Raw genomic sequence first — 9,923 nt, 5'->3', positions numbered from 1 at the left:
ACCTTCGTTGGGAGATATTATTTCTCCGTATCATGTATAATCCTCTCCTACTCCTTTTGGTTCAGATCTGGTTCAGTTTATGGTTCAAGATTGATCCTTGAAAATATGATTTTCTAAATAGGGAATGCGATTCCCAGTTGAAGGGAGAGAAAAATTTTTGAAATTCGCCCCATTATTCCGCAAGATTTGGGCATCCATAAGATGGATCTCTCATCCATTTAGTGGTATCAGAGCCAAGTTCAAATCTTGAACCAATTTGTTTCAGATCTGAACCTGCGCAAATGGGCAGAAGGTGTTCTACCCAATTTGCGCAGATATGGGTTTTGGGAAATTTGTTCCCAAAATTATGGGCGAATAATCTGAAATTAATTTTTATATAAATCTGATTATTGTTTAGAATTGTTCTTTATGATTTTCTTGATTTATGGGTTGTTCGTACAAGAGGAGATCGAATTTTTTATTTGCGCAGGGAACCTGCGTTTTTGCAGTTTTTGGATTACTTTATTACATTTGGTCTGTAAAATAATTTTTTTTTATGTTTTAGACTGAATGTATAGGTATTCGATCTGATGTAATTATTAATAGAAATTAGGATTTCTATTTATTTTATTTTGGATCGAAGATAGAGGCGCAGAAAAGGAGAACTCGTAGAGGAGGAAATTTCACAGATGGGAGAATCGCTATCTGCGATTTGTAGTTTGTAAAACTGCAACTTGTGATCTAACCTCTGTTTTGCAGGAAGGATTGTGCGAACAGCCCTGATAGACTGATTCTTGATCATTCTTTTATCAGTATTTAATTTTAGATTATTTTCTTGAATTAAAGATTTAATTTTAGATTATTTTCTTGAATTAAAGATTTAATTAAAGATCAAACCCTAGACCCATTCGAACCAAGATTGGTTCAAATTGTTTGGACCGAATCTAGGGTTTAAGCAATGCTGAAAGTCAGCCCTAATTTTCCCACTAATGGGCCTGAGGATTGATGTTTAATTAAATGGTTAATTCGGCCCAACCTGTAAAGGCCCAGTTTTAAATAGTTAAAACTGCTAAAAGCCCACTTAACTCTTAAAGCTATATGGGTCGAACCAATCAACCCTAATTCGGCCCATATACCTAAATAATATTAATGGTTAATATTGTGGATTTAAAATGGGCTTCAAATGGGCTTTACAGATAATTAATTGATTGAATCAATTTATCCTTGCACGTGATGTATGGATGTGTGATGTGCTACGTACATGGGTCATAAGTGCTTGGCCCATGCTCAATCGATAGTGGCTCTTGCGCACACCATGGCTGAATGCACATCTTTGCCATGGTGTCCCTTTTGGTCATTGGATGACCTCCCTCAGTGGTGGGCCCCACACCTCATCAAGAGGTTACGTGCGGAACCCTAGCCAATTTAGGCCCACCGAAATCTAGCTTTATGAAAGTTAGTGGGAGCCACTTTGGTTTGACCTAGATCAAACAAGGGCGTAATTAATTGTTCCCTCCAGCTAATATGAGTGCATGTGATAGGGAGATTCATATGATGAACTCTTTAAAGGCCTTCCATCATTAACATGAGGATGGGTCCTTCAGTAATGAGGAAATGCACCAAAAAATGGGCTATCCATTTGCTGTTGGGCTTGTCTGAGTGTTTCATAAGATGATAAGGGCGTCATAGACCGATGTGGGAGGGGCTTCACCAGAAAATGGGAACTCTCTCACGGTACCTTGGCGTTTACGAATATGATGGGTAAGCACTCATTGGACAGAAAGGTTAACCTGAAAACAACTTTGAACCTTATCTGACAGAAGCCAAAGGGAAAACTCATATGATGAGTGGATATGATCCTCCACAGAAAGGTGGTGAGGTTATGCAGCTGAAACAGTTAGCTCCATGCACCCTATGTGATTTCCCACATTTCCAAAGACAACCCTAGTCTCCGTCACTGAGAAAGGAAGGAAATCTCAGAGATGAATAAATGGAAATGGAACGTAGATTAAAATCCATATCTATGTAATGAACATAAACCAAATTAGGTTGTGGACTGATGTTTGCTCTTTTATTAGAAAATGGCAAATGGACAATTTGCAAAGTTTCTTGATGACAACAAGTTGAAGGGCCCAAACTATGCCGACTGGTACAGGAACCTTATGCTGGTCCTAACTTCTGAAAAGTTAGATAAAGTGGCAAAGAATCCTGCCCCGGAGCGTCCGGGTGATAGGGCTTCTGAGGCCCGAAGGAGAGACTATCAGGAATGGGAGGAGAAAAACTCCCTTGCCCGATGTTACATCATTGCCTCCTTGGACAACCCAATATAGAGGCAGTTCGATCATATCAAACTTGCCAAGGACATATTGGACAGTCTCAGGACAATGTATGAAGAGCAGAATCGTTCTACTCGACGACCATTGTCTTCGGATGATGGGATACATCAACGAATTGGAGGCTCTTGGATCCGATCTGGACCTTGCAACCCAGATAGATGCTATCCTTAATTCTTTGCCTCCTTCCTTTAATCCGTTCATCATTAACTATAACCTGAACAAGCTGAATGTCAGCTTGCAAGAGCTCAGCAATATGTTGCAAAGAGCTGAAGAACTGATTAAAAAGAATGAGTGATGAGTCTTAGAAGAACCTTATTTTGTCCCCTTAATTTCATCCTTTTACACTACTTTAGCACTTAAATGCACTCATTACTCTTGTATTTCGATTCAGGGCAATAAAGAAGGCAATTGGAAGGAAACAGGCCAATTCGGGTGATTTTGCACAATTTCGGCGACAATCAGTGATCTGGTCCTAACTCACAGTTCCAGACTCCAAATTGGACAATTCAAGAATCATTAGAAAGAATAAATAAAGGCCCACAACTTTACTGTTTTGGGTTTTGAATGATTCGGCCCGCATCGAGTACGAAACCGGGCCCGAAGTCGGAGCAAATTCGCAGCCAGGCCCATTTAATAGCTGAAGCCCAACTCGCAGAAGAACCTGGAAGCAGCCCAAGTAGCAGAGAAGCCCAACTCGGATGCAAGAGTCTACAGTCCTAATTCGAATGTAATCTCCCAAGAGGGAGAGAATCTTATTAGATCTAAACTTTGAATGTAATCCTATAAGGATAGGAAGGTTGGGGATTAGGTAAGAGATAGGATAGGATTAGTTCAAAGAAGATCAAGATTCCCTAAAGATAAGATGATCTCCTAGAAGGAGTTGGAAAACAGCCCTCTCCTTTGGCTATATAAAGAGGGGGGTGAACCAGCTCTAGCATCACTCATTCCAAGATCCAAGAGATCATCAAGAGGCCAAGAAGCTCAAGAAAGCAGTTCGGCTATGGAGAAGAAAGGCATGGAGATTGCGCAGATCATGAGTAGCTAAGCTTCTTTTTCTGGTTCAAGGGGGGATGTTCGATTATGTCATTGTGAGGTTCTGTAGTTAATTTACTTTCTTGCTTTTTAATTCAAGTATTCATTGATTCTTGTGCATATTTTTATTGGATGTTGATGTTATTTAGTTTGACAAACTGAATTAATGTTGATATTCCTATTGCTATCCATGATTTCGGTGATCCGTAATTGTTACGAATAATGGTACAAGTAGCAATTAGGTTGATATCTTTTTGGGTCAATTGTTCGTAACAGCCTTTGACCAATGTTTTAACATGGTTCAACCTAAAGGAATCGATGGAACAAAATTCAGTAATTGCAGCTATCTCAATTATTGTTATTTTGGTTTAACTGTTTTCACAAATCTTAATGCTATCATTGTTTAACATGGAACGCTATCGTATCCAGTTGAGTGGTGATAAGTGTTGATCGAATGCTGGGTTTGGTCAACTGAATTAGGAAAACACAAGGTTTATTATGGCTATCCTAATAAATCTAAGGTTAAATGCTTGAATTGCAAGAATGCTGAAATGTACCTAGGATCGATGGCCAATCGATTCAACCCGAACCCTTGAACCAAAATTCGGTAAGACTGATTTTCTCTTGTTTGTTTAGTTTGTTATTCATTTAATTTTAGTTATTAAATTTTCCCACACAATTACTTTATCCATTCGGCTAAGAGATTATTGATTTGCTCCCTGTGGGATTCGATCTAGAACCACTTTTACTACAAATATTTTATTGTGGGACTAGTACTAATTTTGAGGGCTTCGACAACCCGTCAATGAGCTTGTAGCTATGCTTGTTGAAGCTAGCAAGACAGGCAAGAGAAAGAGGAAGGCAAAGAAGCCTCAGAAGAAAGCCACTAAGGGCAAGAAGGAGAAGAAAGACAAAGCATCGGATGCCTGTCACTTCTGCAAGAAGACCGGCCACTGGAAAAAGAATTGTCCTGCCTACCTAGAATCCAAGAAAGGTAATTTCGAAACTTGTGTTATAGAAACCAATTTATTGGTAGCTTCTGCGTCCTGGTGTATTGACTCCGGGGCTTCAACTCATGCGTGTAACTCACTGCAGGGGTTCAAGGTAAGCAGAAGGCGGACTGAAGGAGAAGTCACACTCTACTTGGGGACTACTGCAACTGTTGCAGCCGCGGCCATAGGAACCGTGGAGTTACTTTCTAGAGAAGGAACAATTGTACTGAAAGATTGTCTTTATGTACAGAATTTAAGGAGAAATTTGATTTCTGTCTCAAAACTGTGTGTAGATGGTTATTTTGTCTTCTTTAGTAACACGATTACTATTAAAAGAAATAATAGATTCATCGAATACGGGGAACAGGAGAACGGTCTCTATGTTCTACATCCTTCTCTAGAAACTAACATAACCGAAAGTACGTTGGCTGAAATCCCCAAGAAGAGAGCCTGTGATACAGTTAATCCCACGTGTCTGTGGCATTACCGACTTGGCCACATCGGTGTTGACTGAATCACAAGGTTGGTAAAGGATGGTTCTTTGGATTTTCTAACTGTAGAAGATCTTCTCACTTGTGAGCCTTGCCTGCAAGGCAAGATGACAAAATGGCCATTTAACGGTAAGCCTGAAAGATGTACAGGCACACTTGACCAAATACATACTGATGTATGTGGTCCCCTGAGTGTTAAGACACGGAATCAACACGTGTATTTCATCACCTTCACAGATGATTTTTCACGATATGGTTACGTGTACCTAATAAGACACAAGTCTGAATCCTTTGAAAAGTTCAAAGAGTTCAGACAAGAGGTCGAGAAACAGTTAGGGAGAGAAATTAAAGCCCTTCGATCAGATCGAGGTGGCGAGTATCTCTCTGACGAATTCAGGGACTACTTAAAGGACAATGGGATAGTATCACAGTTAGTTCCTCCTGCTACACCGCAACTTAACGGTGTTTCAGAGAGGAGGAATAGGACCTTATTGGATATGGTCCGGTCACTTCTCATACACTCAGAGTTATCCACATCCTTTTGGGGTTATGCATTAGAGACTGCGATTTACGTGCTGAATCGGGTTCCAACCAAATCGGTTCCGAATACTCCATATGAACTTTGGACCAGAAAGAAACCTAGTGTCAGACACTTGAAGATTTGGGGTTGTCCAGCACATGTTAAAAGAACGAGTGCAGACAAGTTGGAATCCAAGACCAGCCGTTGCTATTTGTAGGCTACCCAAAAGGCTCTGTAGGTTACCTATTCTATGACCCAAGTGAGCAGAAAGTGTTCTGCAGTCGAAATGCACAATTCTTGGAAACCGATTACATCCTAGACACCCATCGTCAGGAAGTTGTTCTTGATGAGGAGAGTTCAGGAGCAGTGGGAGATGTCCCACAAGTTCCAAGTAGTGACCAACCTAGAAGATCTACTCGGGTATCCAGGTCACCAGTTCGTTATGGTTATGATCAGGATAGTTACCTGGTGGAAACCTTGACTAGTGAGGAGGATCCCGTGACTTACGCGGAAGCTATGTTGGACATAGATTCCCAGAAGTGGGTGGAGGCCATGTGAGCAGAGATGGACTCAATGGAGACCAATGGAGTCTGGACTCTAGTAGATCCGCCCTCGGGGGTAAAAGCAATCAGTTGCAAATGGATTTACAAGAGGAAGAAGGGCCCCGATGGTAGGGTTGAGACCTTCAAAGGTCGTCTGGTGGCGAAAGGGTACACTCAGAAGGAGGGCATCAACTATGAGGAAACCTTTTCGCCTGTGGCCATGCTTAAATCCATTAGGATCCTGCTAGCTATAGCAGCATACCATGATTATGAGATTTGGCAGATGGATGTCAAAACTGCATTCCTGAATGGAGATCTTACTGAAGATATCTATATGCAGCAGCCGCAAGGCTTCATTGCTACAGGTCAGGAAAACATGGTATGCAAACCTAATAGATCCATTTATGGACTTAAGCAAGTTTCTAGAAGTTGGAGCATCCGTTTTGACTCTGCTATCAAATCGTTTGACTTCAAGCAGAATCCGGATGAACCCTGTGTCTACAGGAAGTACAGTGGAGATAAGGTTACCTTCTTGGTTCTGTATGTAGATGACATTCTACTCATTGGGAATGATGTAGGAATGTTAACTACGGTGAAAGTATGGCTTTCACAGCAATTCTCCATGAAAGATCTTGGAGAAGCCTCCTATATACTGGGTCTTCGACTCTATAGAGATAGATCAAAGCGGATAATAGGATTATCCCAATCTGCTTACATTAACAAAGTAGTCAAAAGATACAGCATGGAAAACTCCAAGAAAGGAAATGTTCCTTTCAGGCATGAAGTCACTCTCTCCAAGAAGATGTCTCCCAAGACTTCTGAGGAGATTGATGGCATGAAAGACGTTCCCTATGCCTCTGCCGTAGGGAGCATCATGTATGCCATGTTGTGCACTAGTCCTGACATTGCTCAGGCAGTGAGTGTAGTAAGCAGATTTCAGGCCAACACAGGGCAGGAGCACTGGACTGCTATGAGAAACATACTTAAGTACCTTCGAAGGACAAAAGAGTTTTGTCTAGTATTCGACGGTAGCTCACTACAGATCCAAGGGTATACAGATGCCGATTTCCAGTTGGATCCAGATGATAGAAAGTCTACATCTGGATATGTTTTCACGATAGGATCGTGTGCTGTTTGCTAAAAAAGCAGGAAATAGGGGTCCACTGCAGACTCCACGACCGAGGCCGAGTACATTGCCGCAAGTGAGGCTGCCAAAGAAGCCGTGTGGATGAAGAAGTTCGTTCACGAGTTGGGAGTAGTTCCATCCAGCACAACACCCATTCCATTGTTGTGTGACAACAATGGAGCCATTGCTCAGGCTAAGGAGCCATGAGCCCATTCGAAGTCGAAGCACATCGAGAGGAAGTACCACGTACTACAAGAGAGTGTTGGTAGAGGGGACGTCCTGATTTAGAAGGTAGCGTCAGCAGAAAATGTAACAGACCCATTAACGAAGTCACTATCACAGAAAGTGTTTGAGAAACACGTGGAAAGCATGGGATTCCGGCTTGTACCTGATTGAACCTAAGTGCAAGTGGGAGTTGTTGGACAGTTTTGTATGCCCTTAGCTTCAATCAGAATGATGTACTTTATGAGTTTATTGTAAATGAATAAAACTGCATATTTCATTCATGTTCCCTTAGTATGTTTCTATGTAATACCCTTAAACTAGACACTTAATGAGACTTGTGTTAGTTTAGAATGTTCACAGCCAGTGGATCGGTCTAGGGAGACCTATCCTGATAAAGCTAACACTGTTGTGCCACCAAGTCGGTTGGGGTGGCCTGTCTCAGCTGCCAGGGTGAGACCCTAGGCACATACAGTGTAGGATTAATTGAATCTATGAACTGGACCAAATTTCTAGTATTGCCCTGGACCTTGGAGATTGATGGGAAAAATTGGAAAGTTACACCCAACCCCTAGACCCGATTATGATACTACATTAGGTGTCGGATTGGGCTGTCTTTGATGTACCAATCAGTGAGATCCTTAGCGGGGGTCAAAACTTGGGTATGTTGGGACAGTCTGAGAATTCATCTGAGTGGGTGATCATAGTGACAGGATCAGCCCCTTTGTCGAACAAAGGTAATGATCGGGGATGCACTCTCACTGATGGAAACCAAGACTACCGGCAGCCAATTTCAATCGTTGAGATTTGTTTTGCAAAGTATATATATTATGGTTTCTAAAATGTTTGCAAAAAGTTTTAATTCCCGGGATCCATATAAGCAGAGAGTGCAACACGGTTCCTCACAGCCGAGGGAGAGGTCCTCCCTTGTCGGGCAGTGTTTGATCATAATGGGCTGAGAGGTTAAGTGTAAGACCATTGAGGGTAATACCTGATGGGCTAATTTTGCATCTGCCCACAGTCCCTGGGCGTTACAAGGTGGCTTGGCCCAGGGACCACTTAGGGTAAGTGTTGGGCCCATAGAGCCCATTTGATGGGTTTTAGGGGGTGCACTATCCATAGCAGTGTATTCAGCCAGGCCTTGTGACAAAGGCTGGGCTGAACCCATGTGGCTGATGTGTAGATCAATGCTTAGGTCCCACGCCATACAAGGAAGCCCAACTAGGCAGCAGTTAGGAAGGTTAAGTGAGCACATAAGCTTAATGGGCGTAGAGCCCATTTCGTACTGGACTTATTTAATAAGTTAAATATGGGTGAAATAAGAGATGGATCAGCAGATAGGATAGGGCATTGACCCTATCCACTCAGAGAGTCCAGATCTAAATATGATTTGGATCTAGAAACCACTTAATAAGATTAGGAGAAGGTTGATCAAATCTGCAAATAAGATAAGGGTTTATCCTTATCACCTAAAGAGATGTTTTGATCCAAATAAGATTTGGATCAGCAACTCCTAATTGGATTAGGAGCTGATCCTTTGGGATTAAAAATAAGGAGGGGGCGGCAGACTTTAGTAGAGATATACTCACATCCTCTTTAGAGCTGAATTTACAGAAGAAAGATTTCTGCAATCCCTGCAAAGATCTTTCTTGCCGCCTCCTTCCTGCAGCCGCCAGACATCCAGTTCAATCTCTAGTTGTGGGAGAAGTCAAGATTCGATCTTGACATCAGTTCTTTGAGAAAGAATTGATAGGAAGTTGTGCTCACATGCCATCCTGCTATTTCTTGCGAAGGACAGAATTCTTGGAGAAGATTACTACTAATTCTGCTCCATCCTACGCTGCGCCATCTTCAGTGGGAGCAGTCTTTGGATCCTTCCTTAGGCGTGAACACCTTCGTTGGGAGATATTATTTCGCCATATCAGGTATAATCCTCTCATTCTCCTTTTGGTTCAGATCTGGTTCAGTTTATGGTTCAAGATTGATCATTGAAAATATGATTTTCTAAATAGGGAATGCGATTCCCAGTTGAAGGGAGAGAAAAATTTTTAAAATTCGCCCCTTTATTCCGCAAGATTTGGGCATCCATACGATGGATCTCTCATCCGTTCAATGGTCTCCTCGGTAGGTGCGGCTCGCTCCGCGAACTGCTCCGCAGGTCGTTCTCGGTCGAGGTCATCAGCTACCTTGGTCTTTCCTTTGAGGGCGGTTACGTAGCACTAGCGGGACTCGAGCTAATCACCTCGTGTCACTCTGACTCCAAAGTCTGTAGGGAACTTCATCGCCAAGTGGTAGGTGAAAACTACCACGCGCAGGGCGTGGGTGATGGGCCAACCTCCTATGGCGTTGTACGGGGAGGGGGTCGCGACCACCAGGAGCTCGTGAGTGAGTCTCACTACACTGGGCCAGGTACTGACCTCTATCAATACAGTAACTCTCCCTAAAGGCCTGACCTCCTCACCGTTGAATCCTACCAGTGGAGTGCTTGCGGGCTTTAGGTCACTTTCCGGGAGCTGAAGCTGGTCGAAGACTGCCTCGAAGAGGATGTCTGCCGAGCTGCCCGAGTCGACTAGGACACGCTTGACCTCGAAGTCGTTGATCTTGATCTTTATGACGAGCGCGTCATCATGGGGATAATGGACCCCTCGCACATCGTCTTCGGTGAAGAAGATCGATTCCTCCA

This window comes from Nelumbo nucifera, chromosome 7 (genome assembly GCF_055504915.1).
Source record: "Nelumbo nucifera cultivar China Antique chromosome 7, China Antique-T2T, whole genome shotgun sequence".
Classification (NCBI taxonomy): Eukaryota; Viridiplantae; Streptophyta; class Magnoliopsida; order Proteales; family Nelumbonaceae; genus Nelumbo; species Nelumbo nucifera.
Note: the sequence above shows the minus strand (reverse complement) of the source record.